At 36.8% G+C, this 20,488-nt stretch overlaps 1 long non-coding RNA gene across 2 annotated transcripts in view; it reads right to left on the bottom strand.

The window, feature by feature from the left end:
- Window positions 1-11,963: 11,963 nt before the first annotated feature.
- The window catches only part of LOC117308861 (uncharacterized), a 224,739-nt gene continuing 216,214 nt past the window's right edge, over window positions 11,964-20,488 (bottom strand). For both annotated transcript variants that reach the window (XR_004523117.2, XR_012327719.1), the window contains exons 3-5: window positions 15,178-15,330; window positions 13,858-13,947; window positions 11,964-12,112 (exon numbers count right to left, since the gene is read on the bottom strand). This is a non-coding gene — a long non-coding RNA (uncharacterized lncRNA). The remainder of the gene's footprint in view (window positions 12,113-13,857; window positions 13,948-15,177; window positions 15,331-20,488) is intronic.

Below are 20,488 nucleotides of genomic sequence, written 5' to 3'. Positions count from 1 at the left end.
GCATTGTGTGGAAACCTTCCATTTGTGCACATCATGTAAACAATGTTTACGGTGAGCAGAACATTCTCTGGCAGTCTCAGATCACACATCCATTCATCATGCTTAAAAGCAAAGTGTGTATTTCTGGTTTTAAGTGATCAATCCCCAACACAGACTCTCCTAGTTTTTATTGAAAATACATATATGCAGACGATGACAACAATAACATCAACACAAACACACACACATGCATGTACACAAACACCACCATTAGGTAGGATTTTCATTCAATGTATGATCAGAGTATGGAAGGAATTTCTATTGACAACAAGATCAACTTAAATCAACTGACACATTCAAAGAGTGAATTATCCCTTCTACACCTAGCAACACAATTCACTATCCATGTGAAAGTAAATAGCTAGATCCTGCAGTCTTCATCCACTCAAGACTCACACTAATCAAAACACTGGTCAGCTGTTGCTACTACTGTTAGTGCTGTTTTTGCGATTCCAGCATTTTGGAACCCCTCATCTGTATCTCTCATCAGTATTTCCCATCAGTAACTGCATTCAGATAATGAATCCTGGTAGATATACCTCATGAAGTCAAGGCTATAGATGAACGTAGAGGCAAGAAGGCAAGAGAGTTTAAGATTAAACTTTTCTATGTGCACTATATACTCATAGTGACGGAGAATCAGACCATGAGCATGGGAGAAGCTCTCCCGTAGGTAGACCAGATCTCCACTGGAAGGCGAAAAAACCACACATGCACAAATAAAACTGCTTCATAGTGGGAACTGGCTTGGAACCCTGCACATCCATTTATCTTATGATTCAATATGACCGTCTTTTAAGTAAATAGAGAATGGGGCCAAAAACAATCTATGGTTTCTGTTTTTAGAGCATGCCAAATCTACATACAATCCTACTTATTTAAGGATGTAGAGAGACAGAGAGAATAAAATAAGGCCTGTAAAACAAATTCCTTCAGTAAAAAAGGAAAAGAAGACCCATCCTTTAGAATCAGCGATCCCACAAGCCATGCGGCATGGCCAAAAAAAATAAAGAAGAAAAGAAGATATTTAGAGAAAAAAGCTGTAGAGTTTGATGTCTACCTTCGAAAGCAAGAAGACATGATGACCTCAATGCAATATAGATAGAAAATTATATGGAAATAACAAGCTGAAATGAACATGTGGGATTTAAAGAGAGAAAAGTAAGATAAGGAAGAGTTAAAAAGAGAAATAATAATACGATATGTTTAATTTAAAGTTGCAATGACATCAAGGAAAACTAAATACATAAATCAAAGGAATAGCTTGAAAAGCTATTACTAAAAGCAAATAAGAAGAGCAGAGAAAGGAAAAAGCTGTATAAGCTCATTCTTCTGAGGAGCGCTGAGAGGGGTGAGAATATGGACATGGTTGGTGAGAAATATTGAAAGACTTAGTTGAAAAAAACATATACATTGGAAAAATTTAAGATCTAAAACAGGAGCATAACTTTCCAGGTGAAATCAATAAAAAGAGGCGATGCCTTCCCAGGATAAAGAACACATCTATAAAAAACAAATTCTACAAAAAGCTCCAGGCAGACAATCGGGTCCCTTACAAAAACAAAACCTCAGACTTCTCCTCTATGAAAAAGGAGAGAGTGGAAACATGGCGACAATCCTTTGAGAAAATGAGTTGGGACAGAGGAAATACTCGCACATTCAGATTGTCTTTCGTTAGTAAAAGAATCAGAAGCGGATTCTCAAGTACATAAAGACTCTAAAAACACCATCATAAACCTTTGTTCGAAACCAGAGATTTAAACCTATCCCAGATGTCTGAGAGGTAAGACAAATTTAAGAACTCAAAGATACAGAAAGTTTTAGAATACTTAAGAATTATTATTATTTCTATGCACAATAATAGCAGTTAACACTTCCTGGGTGCTCAGTTTGTATCCAGTACTTGATGTAAATTATCTCATTTTTACAATTACCTTTGATATAAACACGATTATCTCTCTCCATTTACAGTTAAGTACACTGAGGCTTAGAGGCAACAGACACTTTCCCCAAGATTGCTACAGGTTACAATGTCTTGTGTGAATTTAGGCTCACAATTTTAATCGTGACACTAAAACATTTCCTTACTGTGTTGGAATGACTACATTAAGTTTAGATTAATTAATTGTAGCCTGGTGTCAAAATGTGGTTCTGCTGTTTCTTTCTATTTTTACTCCTTTGCTAGTCACCGACAAAGTGTTTCCCTTTGTATGCATCATATGCATAGTCCATAGGTCTATTGTCATGTACAACTCCTTTAAACAGTAAAGAAGATACGGTTCTTTCCCCAAACCTACTAACCTATATATAGCACATATGAAGTGACAGGCAGTCTTCTAAGCAGTTCACGCATATTGACTCATCTACCCCCATTTTACCAATGCAAACACGAAGCACAGGGTAAATATCTCGTCCAAGGTCACTCAGCTACCAAGGGGCAGAGCCTGGATTTCATCTTAAGCTCTATGTAATATTGCTTTCATTAAAATTGTTGGGACACTAAGAGAATTTTTCTGAACAAAGATTGTGTAGAGAATTATCATTTTCATTTCCAAGGAAACTGAGAAAACACTCGTCATGTTTTTAAATCGTATGTGTTGAATAATGTGATTCCTTGTTTCTGTTCACCAAGAAAAACTAATAAATCAACCTAATCATAGAAATATCCTCTCTCAACAAGTCCCAGTGGATATTTTCTTCCATCAAAAATGTCCCTCTGGGCTCCCCTGGTGGCGCAGTGGTTGAGAATCTGCCTGCCGATGCAGGGGATACGGGTTCATGCCCCGGTCCGGGAAGATCCCACATGCCGCGGAGCGGCTGGGCCCGTGAGCCATGGCCGCTGAGCCTGCGCGTCCGGAGCCTGTGCTCCGCAATGGGAGAGGCCACAACAGTGAGAGGCCCGCGTACCGCCAAAAAACAAAAAAAGAAGAAAATCAGAAACACTTTAAAATGTTTAGAGGCTATATCTGTTCATAGAATTCTGGATGTTTTCTTCTTTATCCTGTCCGTGTTTTTCAAATTTTATAGCTTCCCCCTAAATTCCTATAAACCTATGCATGTAATATATAAACACAGCTGGGTAAAAAATGATTCATAGAAATACTGAAAAGAATGGTAGCAAAGTTAGTGTTTATTCCCAGATGGTAAGGTTATAGATGAGTTTTTCTTTAATTATATTTTTTTCTGAATTGTTCAAATTATTCATAATCAGAATATCTTTTTATGGAAAGAATATCTTTTGATGGAAAATCCTTATTTTTAATAAAAATAATTACAGCCTGTCATCACAAAAATTTATGCACGGTGGGTAATTTTCAGTAGAACAGCCTTCACACGTGCCCACTTTTAGAAGCCGCTATAGCTCTGCTGTGTGTCATAGCAGCCTTGGGTTTGCTTCCAAGTTTCTGCGGTTAACCCAGACACTAAACACTTTTACAGTGTCAAACCTCCTAGTACTCTAAACCGCATTAGAAAATTCTCAAGGGTTTTCAAATTGCACATGTGGCATATTTTGGCTGAATTCTATTTAAATTGTCTTTCTCACACATAATCTTAACTTTGTTTTTTACAAAGGAAAATAATTTATCAAAGCAGATACTGAATATTACATGTTTATTTATGTATTTAAAATATTCATTTAAATATTAAAACTACCTAGAGTGAAGCAGTTGCTATAGTCTATATTATTAATTCTGAGTAATTTATTAAATCCATAGTAACAGAGAAATACAGATTCGTTTGAGTTATTAGGATTAAAATTATTTTAAAAATATGTATTAATTATTCTTAGGTGGCAAGCACAGAGCTAAGGGAAGAGAAACACCTTATTTGCCAGAATTACATTAAGTGAAAAAAATAAACTCATTCTTCTTTAATATTAATGAAAGTGAGTGAAGGAGTACACATACATATTCTAAACAATTCTAAATGCTAATATGCTATTTATTTAGGAAATTCCAGAAAGGATATTCAAATATTTGTGTTGAATAAAATATCAAACATACCTGTAATCATGCACTAGTAAACATTGGCTTCTCCTGCTTTATCTTATCTCACAATCATTACTTAGTAGCTCAGAAATAATATCCTAGGGTATATTCTTTCATAACCCAGAATGTAGTAATCAGTTTGGCATTAAATAGAAGTCTTGAGATGAGGAATCATCTAAATTTAGTTTCAAAGAGAGTGCAAATCCAAGTATAATCATCATCAGTACTGAAGCAATTGGCATGAGCTCGCCTTACATATTGTGAGTGATCTCACACGTTACATACAGTCTGTGGATAAGGCAATCTACATAATTTAGCTCTAACACAAAGCAAGGTAAAAATTAATGCACTGAGATTTTGGGATTACAATATGCCTTGAATCTTCACAATGAATTTGGACGTTAGGAAGAAAAATAAAGGCAGGGGAGAGAGACCAGAGCGGAAAGAGGTAGTGGTCTGATGACTGACATAATAATATTTATTTGATACAACTCTTTATTGATTGATTTGTCTAATTTAAAATATTTTGGAAGCATCGAGTATGTGTTAGTAACAGGGGATCCAAATATAAGCAGGGCAGCCAGGCTTCCAGTCCCAAAGCAATTCAAAATTTTCTACCTAGCATAAAAGACAAGCCCTGGTTCCTTACTCCCATTCTTTATACCTAAAACTGGAAATTGCTAATTAAAGGTAGGGCACCTAGTTCTCTTGAGATGCCCTTAAAACCAAGGTCCTTCAAAAGTGTCCTTGTAAGCAAACTAAGGAATGTTTTATTCCAGTTACAGCTCTTTTTAAGCTGCAGCTCTCTTTAAAGAAAATTGTTCAGAAAAAGGAGAAGTGGTGGGAGGAAACTTTTGGAGGTGATGGATAAGTTTATGACACTGATAGTGATAACGGTTTCATGGGTGTATACTTTTCTCCAAACACATCAAGTTATATACATTAAATATCTACAGTTCTTTGTATGTCTATCATACCTCAATTAAAGTAGTTTAAAAAAGAAAGGAAGAAAGAAAATTTTTCTGACACTTTCATATCGTCCAGTTCAGTGATTTCAAAATGTATTAAAAATGTTTTTAAAAATTCACCAGAAATCATGGCTTCCTTACCTGTTTTGAGTTCTTCCTCCAGTTCATTCTCCCTATTGTCAGCTCCAGGCTTACCTTCCAAACTAGCATGTCTGATAATATAGATTACTTTTAAAACCATACAGAATCACCCACTACATTCAAATCCATTTGGTTTCTATTTACTTTTGAACCTGTGCATCCTGAATACTCCATATGTGGGTGCCACTTGCTCTCCCGCAATCCACCAGCAGTCTTTGCACAGATATTATCTTCCTCTGATGTCATCTCTTTCTGTTTATCCATCAGTCTATTACCCTCGGGCCACCTTCTCCAAGAAATCTTCTCTGAGCCGCAAAACAGAATTAACTCCTCTTTTTAATTCCCTGAGACATGATTTGGCCCTTCCTTCCTTCTTTCCTCCTTCTCTTCCACAAAATCCATTTCACTTAGAATAAATTCAAATGCCTTACCATAACTTTAGATGATTGAACGCTGATTCAATAACTTTACATGATTGAAGTGTAAACTATGACTTGCTTCTAACCAATAGAATCTAGCAAAGATAATAAGACAGTCACTCCGTAATTACATTACATTGTATAAGACTCCACCATAGCAGACTGGAGTGAGAGATACTTTTGCTGTCCTTGAAGAAGTCAAGTGCCATGTAATGAGAGAGGCTGTGAGAAGGTGTATGGCAGAGAACTTTGGGTGACATCTAGGAGCTGGGAGTGGCCTCTGGCAGTTAGAAAATGAGGACCTCAGTCCTACAAGCACAGGGAACCGAAATCTGCAAACAACCATGTGAGTTGAGCTCCAGTAGGAAAACACTGGTCAACAGCATGAGTGCAGCCTTGTTAAGACTAAGACCCTGAGCCGAAGACCCAGTTAAGTAATGTCCAGACTCCTAATCTGTGGAAACTGTCAATTAGATAATAAATACACATTGTTTTAAGCCACTAATTTTATGTCAATTTGTTTTACAGCATAGAAAACGAATATAATCTCTTACCTACATCTCTACCATTTTTCCTGACCCGCTCCCCTTATATCACTTTGATCTGGACACTCAGGCCCTCATTTTAGGAATTTTGCACATTTAGATCCCTCTGGAACACTTTGTCCTCATCCGTCCTGTGACTGGCTCCATCTCAGTTTATGTCTTCCTCTTGAATGACACTTCATCAGCTTGTCTGCATATCCTGTCTCAAATGGATGTTCCCTCTCCACATTATGGTTTAGAATTAAACTTGCTTCTTTTATGGCATTCATAAAAATGTATTATAATTTGATTACTTATTTACTGAAATACTTATTTCTAGATCCTCCACTAGAATACAAGTTTGTTGAAAGAAATCGTATGTGTCGTACTACTGCATATCCAGCGTCTAACTTGGCATACAGTGAGTTGTCAAAAAATATGTGCTAATTGGATGAGTAACAGAAGAGGTAAGATCATGCAGATTCTTACAGGTAATGTTGAAAAGTTTGCATTTAAGCTCAGGTGGACATGATTCAATGTACTTTTTAAGACACATGCTCTGGTGTTCTATAGAGTTGATAATTGCAGTAGTGATAAGATACATTTAGATTTATTATTTTGGAGATAAAATCAATGAGATATGATGATAGGTTAAATATGGAGAATGAAGGAATAAGAAGAATTTATTCATGTATGAATGAAAGAGGTAGGTGGCTATGTAGGTGAGTAGGTAGATGGAGGATGCTAGGGAATAGCAGGGGTGAATGATGAAAAATACAGTTCACTGGATTTGGTGACTGTTCTTGAAGCAGAAAATGGGAGAAAGCAGGTAAATTAATCTTCCAGGTTTATAAATTGGGTCCCTGGGAGGTTAAGGGTCCATTCACTGTCTCCCTGTTTTGCACAGAGATATTTATGTATATACTTTTTGAACTATTGCATGAATTGTTAGAGAGTTTTAATCATTAGCTCCTAGAACAGTGCTTTGTAAACAATAAATGTCAGAAATCATAGCAGTATTTTTTTGGATCTGTCTCCTAAAACAAAGGAAATAAAAGCAAATATAAACAAACTGGACCTAATTAAACTTAAAAGCTTTTGCACAGCAAAGGAAATCATAAACAAAATGAAAAGACAACCTATGGACTGGAAGAAAATATTTGCAAATGATATGACCAATAAGGGGTTAACATCCAACATATATAAATAGCTCATAAACTCAATATTAGAAAAAACAAACAAGCCAATTTAAAAATGGGCAGAAGAACTGAATAGGCATTTTTCCAAAGAGGAAATGCAGATGGCCAACAGGCACATGAAAATATGCTCAATATAGCTAATCATCAGAGAAATGCAAATCAAAACCACAATGAGATATCACCTCACACTTGTCAGAATAGCTATCATCATAAAGAACACAAATAGGGGCTTCCCTGGTGGCACAGTGGTTGAGAATCTGCCTGCTAATGCAGGGGACACAGGTTCAAGCCCTGGTCTGGGAGGATCCCACATGCCACAGAGCAACTAGGCCCGTGAGCCACAACTACTGATCCTGCGCATCTGGAGCCTGTGCTCCGCAACAAGAGAGGCTGCGATAGTGAGAGGCCCGCGCACCGCGATGAAGAGCGGCCCCTGCTTGCCACAACTAGAGAAAGCCCTCGCACAGAAACGAAGACCCAGCACAGCAAAAATAAAATAAATAAATTAATAAACTCCTACCCCCAACATCTAAAAAAAAAGAACACAAATAACAAATGTTGGCAAGGATGTGGAGAAAAGGGAATCCTTGTAAACTGTTGGTGCAAATGTAAGTTGGTGCAGCCACTGTGGAAAACAGTATGGAATTTTCTCAAAAAACTAAAACTAGGACTACCATGTGACCCAGGAATCCCACTCCTAGGTATCCAAAAAACAACAACAACAACAAAAAGACTAATTAGAAAAGGTATGTGCACCCCGATGTTCACAGCAGCATTATTTGCAATTGCCAAGATAAGGAAGCAACCTAACTGTTCATCAACAGATGAATGGATAAAGAAGATATGGTGTGTATACACACACACACACACACACACACACACAATGGAATACTACTCAGCCATAAAAAATGAAGTTTTGGCATTTGCAGCAACGTGGATGGAATTAGAGTGCATTATGCTAAGTGAAATAAGTCAGACAAAGACAAATACTGTATGATATCACTTACATGTGCAATCTTAAAAATACAACAAACTAGTGAATGAAACAAAAAAGAAGCAGACTCACAAATATAGAGAGCAAAGTAGTGGTTACCAGTGGGGAGAGGGAAGGGAAGAGGGGCAATGTACAGGTAGGGGAGTAAGAGGTACAAACTATTATGTATAAAATAAGCTACAAGGGTATATTATACAACACTGGGAATATAACCAATGTTTTATAATAACTGTAAATGGAGTATAACCTTTAAAAATTGTGAATCACTATACTGAACACCTGTAACTTATATAATATTACTGTACATCAACGATACTTCAACAAAAAATAAATTAAAAAAATATCTACACAAAAAGCCAGTAAGTGTCTAATAAGTGTTCTTTAACTTGAATTGTTGAATTAACTTTAGGCCTGCTTTACCTTTAAAATTTTTAATATATTGCATTATTAAAAAGAAATATTTTATTAAAATCGAGAAAAGTACTTGGCAGGAAAAAGAATTCAGAAAGAAAATAAAACAGAATAGCAAGTTTGGTCTAGTGCTAGGAGCCTTGAATTGCAACGATAGTATTTCTATGTCTCCTTCATATCTCCCTGCCCCAATTTTTATCTTGACTCCATTATTTGTTTATATCTCCACATTTTTTCTCATTTTATTGAAATTAGTAAGATATAAAAGCTATCAGGTAAAACTAGGATTTATAAGGACTATAATAGATTGAGATTGAAAATAAAATGTTTCACAAATTACCTTGTGGATAGACATCTTCCCACAGTGCAATGGAAACAAAGCCAAAATGGATGTGTTATAATTTTGACTTCTCTCTCTGGCACATGTTGATTTAACTAAAATGGATGGCAGTCAGTTTCAGGCTGACCTCTGATATTGCTAATTACTAGTTTATAGTCAGTAAATCCAACTGCAATACAATGATACTCCACTATACGTTAATATATCCTACAATGTACATATGCATGGGACTCTGTATATATATACATATGTACATATATGTATATGTGTATATATGATGTATATCATACATATTTATGTATTCACAGGGGTTAGACAGATATCCTTCAATGTGCAAAGAATTGTGTTGGTGAGCTTTGAATGGCTTGTCAAGGAGTTTGGACCTTATCCTGCATACAGTGCAGAACTTGTAAAGTATGTGTGAAAGAGACTGACATGATCAAAATAGTTTTCAATGACTGGAAGTAGAGTAGAGAATATTTTAGAGCATTCTATTTCTCAGCCATGCTGCCAAAACCCAGTGATGTGCAAGGATCCATTTTGAGATGTATTTTTAGTGCACATTTCATTTTAATTAATTACAGCAGAGTTAATGCTGTCCCCATACTGACGACCTCTTCCTACCTTTGCATGACTATGTTTCTTCATGGCATGAAAATGAAGGTCTGGAAATCGCACACGAAAACTGCAGATGAAACTATCTTTAAAACTGAGGAAGGAGTGGAGCTGAGTGATTTGGGAGATATTGCATAGGGGGAACTGACAGAAATGGGAGAGAATAAAGTTTGAGGAAGGAAGAGCTGTCAAGGATGACAACAGGATTTTCAGCGTGAGAGACCGGGTAATTGATGAACTCATGAAATGAGATAGCGAGTAAATGATACTCTATTTTAGTCAGAATGAATTGCCAAGATTTCACTGCTATAATACCAACACTATCTCACCTGAAATGTTTTCACTACTTGGCTCCTAAAAATAGAAGTGCATAAAGGTTCCAACATACATGTGTATTTGAGCCGATAAGCTTTTTCTTTTTAAAAAAAAAGTACGAGGGCTTCCCTGGTGGCGCAGTGGTTGAGAGTCCGCCTGCCGATTCAGGGGACACGGGTTCGTGCCCCGGTCTGGGAAGATCCCACATGCCGCAGAGCCGCTGGGCCCGTGAGCCATGGCCGCTGAGCCTGCGCATCCGGAGCCTGTGCTCCGCGACGGGAGAGGCCACAGCAGTGAGAGGCCCGCGTATCACAAAAAAAGAAAAAGTACGCAAAGAATTATATTATGTAAAGGTAAAAGAATCAAAAAACAACATTACCTGAATAATTTATCTATGATGTATGGATCTTACCCTCAATATAAGACCCAATGGAACATTTCAGCTCAATAACATCAGTGCACTACAGACATAGTCTAACGATCCTTAGCTACTATCAGACTGTGATTAGCCTCAGGCTGAGCCCACAAACGCAAAACAAAGTCAAGAACTGTAAATATAAAAAAATAAATCTAAGAAAAGCAAATCTCAAACGTGTTGCCTCGATTATAAAATATTTCAGACAAAAATAGAAATATAATATTTTTCTTCTTGACTGTCTCCCACAATACACAGGCAACTAGATGACTCTTGAAATACCTATTGAATTTATTTATGAATTATCTAGATAACTGATTATTCTCATATCTATGCTGCCTATGTGAGATGTAAGTTACTAAAATATTTAACACATACTCACGTCTCCTGACTACTGTCATACACACATCTATGATTCTACAGCTATACATGACAATTAATGCTGACCCAGAAAGCTTTCCTTTTCTTGGCACAAAGTGTACAATAATTCAATACGAGGGATCATGCTGAAAGAAACATTTTTAAAAATCTTGCTTAGCATAATTTCTTACTTTTGGTACAGTCAGACTTGGTTAATCTAAATCTTAGTTTGAAAATTTCATCTTCTTGTGCAAATGTGTCTAAAAATTTGAAATGTAATGGCATACTATTTTCAACTGTCTGGTTACTATTTAAATATAGCAGGCTATAAAACCATGAAAATAGAACAATCAAACAAATTAACAGGGTGTGACTAAATTCTTCCTTTCTATTGAAATAAATGCTTCATTATTTTCATATGAATTTGGCTCAAGCCATATTATGTCAAATTATTTATGATGTTTTCAGTGAAGGTATCTCCATTTTATACCTTCCACTATCAGGAGCCTATAATGAATGATACATTACAGAAAATGTGACGTTTATCTCAAGGTCACTTTCCCGCTGATAGACTCACTGCTGACAGCAAGATCAGTGACTCCTAAAGTGGCTGTGCTGGTGCTGTCTTGATACTCCTAACGGTGATGCATCTACCTTGTTTTCATGTTCAGCAATGATGCTAATAGAGAGTGTGAAAATCCACTAACAAGATCCACCTGAAGAAATGATTACCTCCAGAAAAACGTCTTATCATGCCATTAATGGTATTTTGAAAGCTTTAATGGATCCCTGAAATCCTACCCTATAAATAACCAAACTGCCACTCATTTGCTGAGGGAAAGTAGGTGAAAGTCAATCTTTGACAAGGATATACAAAAAAACAGCCAGCTTCTTTCAGATGTTAAATGTATTTGCCTTTGAACTCCAACTATTTCATAAATATTTCCTTTGACAGGTATATTTTTCATTCTCACGTATTTCTCTGTTTGTGGTTAATGGTGCACTCTCTTAAATTTCAAATTATCATTCCTTATTCATACTTCTTGACAATTGCTACTCTATTATTTAGAGTTATTTGCAGAGTATAGCAAAACGGTATATCTACAATTCTTTTAAAAGTCTTATACAAAGATATGTCCCCTTAAACCAATTTTTGTTCTCAGTATGGAGTACTGCATTATAACATGCTGCTAGAAGATTATTATGAAATGTCAAACATCTATCAGGGTCCATATTGCTTTTCATAATAATACATATTTATTACACATCTACTGTATCGCACTGCATTGTATATTATAGCAATACACAGTGTGGAGAAGACAAGGTCCTGACCTTCAGGAGTCTGTCACCAATCTTCTGGCTGGATAATATTAGAGGCATAGTCTTATAAAAAAAAAAAAAGAAGAAGAATGATAAATAAAATGCAAATAAATAGAAACAGTGATTATTCCAATAAAAAACATTATGATTCATATATTCCCTGATATCTGAATATAAGAAAGAATCACGTACCTTTATTTTTCTAAAATTAGTTAGAATTTTGACTCTATTTTTCTAAATTAGCGTAAATCTAGGTCTGCCTCCAGTAACCTGGTTACCGGGAAATTCAGACGTATATCTATTTCTTTAGAGAGAAATTCAATTTACCAAAATTAACCCTGATAAGGGTGGGAGGATTAACTAGATACATTTTCACAGACGCCATAAAGTTGTAAAAGAGCTGCTTCAGAAAAATAGTACCAGGGACAAACGGTTTCACCAAATAAGTCTACCAAATATTTAGAGACCAGTTAGCACGTAAATGATGGAAAACATTCAAATTCATTTTATTAAGCAAAAATAATATTGACAAACAGCCTGATAAGGATAGTGGACAATAAAGAAATTATAGACTAATATTACTTATAAGTATTGCAAAAATTCTAAATAAAATATCAATGAGTAGTTCCAATACCACCAGTAACACACCCTGCTTATTATGGAGTGAATGCAATGTATTCATGTGTTGAAGCCCTAACCCCCCAATGTAATGATATTTGGAGACTGGACTTTTATGGAAGTAATTAAAGTTAAATGAGGTTATAGGGGCCTGATCCATAGGATTTACTGTCCTTATAAGAAGAGATTCCAGAGAGCTCAGTTGCTCTTCCTCCAGATTTAGTAAATGTTCTACCACTTGGAAAGCTTATTTTCCTTTTGTCTTTCTTTTTTTTTTTTAGGTAACCACACCAACAAATACTTGTGAAATAATTGATATATGAATTAACACATAGAGTATGGATAGTGGACAAGACAAGTAGAGCATTCCTGACAGGAGTTACATTGTCAGAAAAAGTACAGGGATAGAGCTACTAACAGGAGAATTTTTTATAGAGCCAAAATCTAGAGGAGCAGTGAAGGATGCTTGGGGGACAACTGGAGAGCAACCAAAGGACACATGCTCATCATTGTCAATGAAATGTTGGGTCACAGACTTCCAGCATTTGGAGATTTCTGAAGTATCTGGTAGATTTCTCTATAAAGGGAGAACAACCTATCTTAAAGCAAGATCGCCTAAGATAATATGAATTAAAGTAGAGCCCATAAATACAACTAAGGGTTTTCCCTAACACTGTTTTACCTTCTACATCATCAAGGACAACCTTACCTTTTGAATCCACTACCTTTGAGCCTCGGATTCCCATTTTCTCATTCCTTACCTATAACCCAAAGTTAAGTTTGAGAATACTACCTTTTCAAATTTACTGTGGTAGGTTCCAATCCCAGCCCACTGCCCATACTGCACCTTGCTGGGTTTATCTCTGGGGCAAATGAAGAACTGTATGCTCAGTAACTCAGATTCAAAACTACCACATGAAATTCTAAGTACTCTGTGTAATCAAGCACTGGAGCTTTTGCTGTTACAGTAGATGGTTCAACCGTATGTGATAAATCATACAACTTTGCCCTTGTTTCACTAATTGGTTTAATCTAGGATCCTATTTACTAAGTCATCCTAATGAAAGTGTGGTAATTTTTTGTTGATGACCAATTCCTTCTAAATATTTGACTCTCTGATTCAGAAGAAAAAGTCCTACATAAACTTTATTCATTCATCCATTTGGCTAGTGAGTCATTTATTCACTTACCAAACATCTTCTTGAGCACCAACCATATGCCAGCCAGTGTTCTAAATACTGTGTTAGAAAAATAAAGTCTGTCCTCATGAAGATTACATTCTAGTGAAGGGAGATAGAAAATAAACATAGAAATAATTGAACAAGACAATTTCAACTAGTGAAAAATGCAATGAAGAAAATGACACGGGTTAATTCACTGGAGAAGCACTGAGTGAAAGGAGCTACTTTAGGTTGAATGACCTAAAAAGACTCCACTGAGAGGGCAGTACTGAGCTTAGAACTGATAATTAGAAATATGTGATTGAGAATTGCAAATGCAAAGACCCAGAAGTGGGAGAATGTTTTGGAGTAAAACAGAAAAGAATGAGGTCTGATACATAGCAGGATCAGATTATAATGTTCCTTCTGATTTTTATGTTTCCTGAATTTTTGTGGCCAAAAAGGGTGAGGTATGCATGTTGTCCAGATAATACTAATGTGTAGGGCAAGCTTTGAAACTAAGAACCCTGCAAAAGAATTCTGAGAAACTCACTTCAGGAGGATGTACGGATACCATGCAAAATGTAAAAATGTATTATAGACAGGAACAGACTCAGTTTTGCCCCAGTGAGCACTGTTGCATCCAATTAAGCCACCTGACTGCTTTTGTCATTATGTAATCAGTCTGCACACATTTAAAGCAGCAGAAGAAACATTCCCAAATTACTCCACACTTTCACTTGAAATTAGTGCTTATTTTAAGCTGAAGCTTAGTGCTAGAAAAGGCTCACTTGATCTCTATCCCACAACATTGAGGAAGACAGCATTCACAAAGGTAAAAGAAAGGTTGTTTACCCATGGAATTCAGTTAACATGAAGATCCAATCTAGGTAATTTATATGAGAAGCCCAATTTCTCAAATCATATGTTTGTCAGTTCTTTACTTGTCTTTGCAGATCCAACAAGCAGTTTTTAGTCATTTCCACTAGAATATTCTATAGTTGTTTCTTTGTATTTCTAAACAATTCATGGATTTTAAAAAGTTTGATAGAAATAGATTTATACATTTTTTTGTCAAATAAAATATTTAGAAACATCTAAATGACAAGCTATATTTTTAGATATGATTTTCACTTCTGATAGCCTGTACTTATAACTTCAGTGCTTTAATGACAAAAAACCATGGTAATGACCAAGGGGTTAGTATCAAATACTACAAACTGCTAGTTATTCCCATAATAGAGACAAGTTATTGTTGGCATCATAAAATGGAAGTGTTACAATCTGAATGAATACTGAGTTTACACAATGTTTCGAACCTTTTATAAAAGAAATGCTTTTTAAACCTACTTGAGGGCTTCCCTGGCGGCGCAGTGGTTGAGAGTCCGCCTGCTGATGCAGGGGACATGGGTTCGTGCCCCGGTCCGGGAAGATCCCACATGCTGTGGAGCGGTTGGGCCCGTGAGCCATGGCCGCTGAGCCTGCGCGTCCGGAGCCTGTGCTCTGCAACGGGAGAGGCCACAACAGTGAGAGGCCCGCGTACCGCCAAAAAAAAAAAAAAAAAAGCCTACTTGAATGAAATACATCCCATGTTAAGTATTGGGTTTTATTTTCTTCCACTGAATCTATAGATGATCAAATCACTTAATAGTTTTCTCTTTTTTCACATTTAGGCACATTATTAGTATTGAAAATTAAGCATAGAATTTAAAAGCAGAGAGAATAGTAAAATGAACCTCTTCCCCAATTTCCACAATAAAGCGTGCACGGCAAAACTTGTTTTAGCTATTTTCACACACACATGTCCCTCTCACCCTCCACTGGGTTACTTTAAAACAAATACCAGGAATTTTATAAATCCATCTATAAATTTAACATTTTTCTTAAATTCCTGAACAACAGAGGACACAGTCCAGCAAGATACAGGAATTTTTTCCCCTGAATTCCTTTCAGCTTTTCTCCCTTAATGAACTAGGCTGGATAAGACTCAGATAAGACTAATTATATTCTGAAATCCATTCTCCTTTCCCTAAAATATTAGCCCAAGATTTTTCTCAGGTCATCCTGGTCCCTTAGTCCTTTAGAAATAAAAATATTTTTCAATCATAAAGCACAGCCAGCCCCAGTTCTTAGCACCTCAACAAGATGAGAGACAAAGAGAGAGAGAGAATGTGACCCAATGGTGTCTTACATCAAAAATCACCAGGATATGCCTCTTTCATGCAGTTTAGCTTTATAATTTCTGTATTTCCCCAAGCAATGCTTCACCAGCCTAACCCAATCCTATGAAACGAGAACCGTGAGAAGAGAATGGGATGACTTCCCCTCTGTGAGTGGTTACTGACTTCAGGGAAGACGATTGTTTTACATCTCAATCTTTTCATTTCTCTGGGACCATTTTTACTTTGTTTTCATTATAGTTCCTTGAACTATAACTGCAGAAATTTTGATTGGAAATAGGAGAATTGGAATGTGGGGCAGAAAAGAGAAGCCAACACCAGCTTACCAACGAATAATCAGACATGTGCACAGTTGAATTTTTAACCACCACTGAAAATGTAAGCAGGAAAGCTCACATTGTAACATACAGAATGATGCAGTCAGCAGAATCTTATTTCTATTAAAAAGAAGTATTTAAACCGAAAACAGACTTACTGAAATAATACCATCTGTTGTTGGATTTCCTAGAGGTACAGGCACATCTATGTAAAACCAATCATCCTCTTTTCAATCTTGTGCTCTCCAAGGAGCTATAAAACGTGTCTACTTAAATGGGACATGACCCTCTCTAGGTAGCTTATTTTAAGGTTCAGTGCCCCTCTTAGCTACAATCCCCAGGCTTACCTGTTTTTTCTTTTCTTTTTTTGTTGTTGTTACATATTAACTCTTTGACAGAAGCCAACCCCATCTGGTTTTTGTTCAACCACATAAATCACTCATAAATACATTTTTTGAGTCTGTTATCTGCCATTATATAGCAGTTTATAAGCATTCATACAGAGGTCTTCTCATCTGAGAGTCTTAATTAACCCAGCAAGGAAGACAGAGGAGTTGGACTTTTCTTGTAAACAGTGTGAATATATTTATTAATAAAAAAAGGAAAGAAGTTACAAGAAACATGTTAAGATAACAGCGAGATATGCCCTCAAGAACTTGGAAACATAGGAAATACTGTTGTTGGAAAAAAATCACTACACAATAGATAAGAACAGAGAAATGAAGTCATTTAAGAGCCAGCTTCCAGGTGTGTCACGGCAGGCTGATCCCCGCCTACAGGCTCCAACCGAATAAGAAATGTCTACTAGGAGGCAATAGTCAGCCTGAGACGGGTCGGTGAGATAAGCATTGTCCATGAGCTCCCTCCTCTGTCAAGGAGACAGCCTTCTCTCAGACAAGCTGGTCCACCTGGAGCAGAAGTGGCTTCCCAACCCGAGATGCACAGAAGTTACATGACTTTCCTTAGACAGACTGCTATCCATCACCAGAGCACAAGAAGCCAGGTCTGTATCCTCTCTTCTCAGTGTCCCTTTATCTAAGTATTGTTTCTCAACTTACCCCCAGATGTGCAGCCTCAGCATCACCTGGAATGAGTTAGAAATGCAGATTCTTGGCCCCTGTTCCAGATGTATTGAATCAGAAAGTCAGAGTGGGGTCCAGCCATGCGTGGACATTAGCAAGTCCTCTAGGTCGTTGTGATGCACATCAAAATTTGAGAACCACTGTTCTAGGGCCACAGGACAATGTCTTACAAACAACATATTTAATAATCAAGGTATGATTATTAAATAATTTTCCAGATTCTGCTGCACTTTTTCTCATGGTCTCTAGGATGTTGAGATAGGGATAAAAACTGCAGTATGGGGCTTCCCTGGTGGCGCAGTGGTTGAGAGTGCGCCTGCCAATGCAGGGGACGCACGTTCATGCCCCGGTCCGGGAAGATCCCACATGCCGCGGAGCGGCTGGGCCCGTGAGCCATGGCCGCTGAGCCTGCGCGTCCGGAGCCTGTGCTCCGCAACGGGAGAGGCCGCGACAGTGAGAGGCCCGCGTACCGCAAAACAACAACAACAACAACAACAAAAAACTGCAGTATGTCTTAAATATCCTTTTCTGGGTTGGTGAAGTATAGCAAGAAAGACTTAAACAGTTTCACCTTGCAAATTCCTCCAGCATCACACATTGTATTTTAATTAAAAATCCCAGTTGATCAGTAACCAAATCCTAGCACAATGCTTCTGTAGAGGGTATGAAGTTTCACTGTGGATAAATTGCTGTGTAGATAACCCACTGCCGATAATTAACTATAGTTAAGAAAACGGTGATAAGAATTGTTAATGCTCAGATATTAAGCCATTTCATTGGATTTAAATGTTACTTTAAAAAACTTTTTCTCTTCTCTGATTAATTGATTTGTGCTTAAATAATTCTTGATGCCACTCTTTTCAAAACACAATTATGCAATAATGTTACATCTGTATAGAATTTTATCATTTCCCATGAATTTCCTCCTACAAACCTCAAAACAACCTCAGTTAGTAGCTCAGGGAGCTGAAAGCATTTTCCTAAAGTCACAAAGCTGGAAGGTGGAAGAGTTTGTGCAATACCAACATAGAAGTACATATTTTAGTTTTCCTCCCAAGTTCAATATCATACAGATGTTTCAACTGCTTTTTTTAAAAAAAGAGCCCAACACTTCTTGAGGTATAACTATTGTCCAGGGATCTGACTTTCCTGAACTCGTTGCTATGATTGTATATGGTGGTGTCTCTGGGCTAAAACAATTCACAAAGCTCACTGTTCTGCAAGAAATTCAGGATTCATTTTCAAATTTCGCAAATGGGCTCCTGTTCACACTTTTGTTTATGGGATTCCAGAGTCAGAACTGCTAGTTTTTTATTTATAGTTACTTGAACTAACATGATTTCCAGACACTAAACATAGACTTAGTGAGAATATGCAGACACAATTATCAACTTTTCCATAATAACCTTAGTTAAGATTGGCCAGTGTCATCTACAAACAATAAATGCTGGAGAGGGTGTGGAGAAAAGGGAACGCTCTTGCACTGTTGGTGGGAATGTAAATTGATACAGCCACTATGGAGAACAGTAGTTCCTTAAAAAACTAAAAATAGAACTACCATACAACCCAGCAATCCCACTACTGGGCATATACCCTGAGAAAACCATAATTCAAAGAGTCACGTACCACAATGTTCATTGAAGCTCTATTTACAATAGCCAGGACATGAAAGCAACCTAAGTGTCCATCGACAGATGAATGGATAAAGAAGATGTGGCATATATATACAATGGAATATTACTCAGCTATAAAAAAGAAACAAAATTGAGTTATTTGTAGTGAGGTGGATGGACCTAGAGTCTGTCATACAGAGTGAAGTCAGAAAGAGAAAAATAAATACCATATGCTAACACATATATATGGAATCTAAAAAAAAAAAAAAAAGGTCATGAAGAACCTAGGGGCAGGACAGGAATAAAGACGCAGACGTAGAGAATGGACTTGAGGACACGGGGAGGGGGAAGGGGAAGATGGGATGAAGTGAGAGAGTGGCAGGGACATATGTACACTACCAAATGTAAAATAGATAGCTAGTGGGAAGCAGCTGCATAGCACAGGGAGATCAGCTCGGTGCTTTGCGACCACCTAGAGGGGTGGGATAGGGAGGGTGAGAGGGAGACACAAGAGGGAGGGGATATAGGGATATATGTATACATATAGCTGATTCACTTTGTTATAAAGCAGAAACTAACACACCATTGTAAAGCAATTATACTCCAATAAAGATGTTTAAAAAAAAAAAAGATTGGCCAGTGTCAAGTAACCTCAATGCAATTTCTATTCCACGTTGCAGACTCAAAAAATGTCTTCCCACCAAATGTTAATATTTTGCTTTCACTGCTATGTTCTCCTATCATCTCCAATTTCAACAATATGAGTGTTTTGAAAAATCATTGCTGTGTTAGTTCTTAAGTGTTTTAAATTTTCTTAGATCATATTTCAGAAAACCAATATCATGATATCCAGTTATAAGTTTGCAATTGAATGTTCCAGACCACAGCTTTAGAAGCCCGTAACCACCACACAATCATAAAATAACCCACAGTCATGTGTGAGGTCATGAGGTTTTTTTCTTATTTCTTGTTGTATTTTAGTTTCAACAATATCCCTCATTTTAATGAGACTTGCAGCCTGATGGAAGCCATCAGAAAAAAATGTATATATATATTCTTGTTTTCAATGACATTTGGATTTTTTAAAATAAATATCTAGAATAGCTCCAGAGTTTCCAAAAATACTACTTGGGACTTGAATACAAATAAAGTCATATTTTTATTTTACATATTGCATACATTTATTTGACATGACCAGTAGATAAGCAAAAGATCACTATGCCTTGATTTTGATAAGCATGACATAAATTTCTTTTTTAATGATAGACTTCTCAGATTAATATTAGAATAGTTGGCATTCCCTGTCACACACATCAACTGACTGTGCAGAAAATATGTCAAGGAGCATTCAGAACACCTGGAAGAAAGCAAACTTAGATTCTAAAAATAGTTACAGGTAACCCACCAAGCGTCATGAAAATACAATACAGAGTAGGAAGAGGCTGAAGGGATTATGAAAACTGCTGTTC

This window comes from Tursiops truncatus, chromosome 18 (genome assembly GCF_011762595.2).
Source record: "Tursiops truncatus isolate mTurTru1 chromosome 18, mTurTru1.mat.Y, whole genome shotgun sequence".
Taxonomy (NCBI): domain Eukaryota; kingdom Metazoa; phylum Chordata; class Mammalia; order Artiodactyla; family Delphinidae; genus Tursiops; species Tursiops truncatus.
The sequence above is the reverse complement of the archived record's forward strand: the minus strand, read 5'-3'. Positions and strand labels throughout refer to the sequence as shown.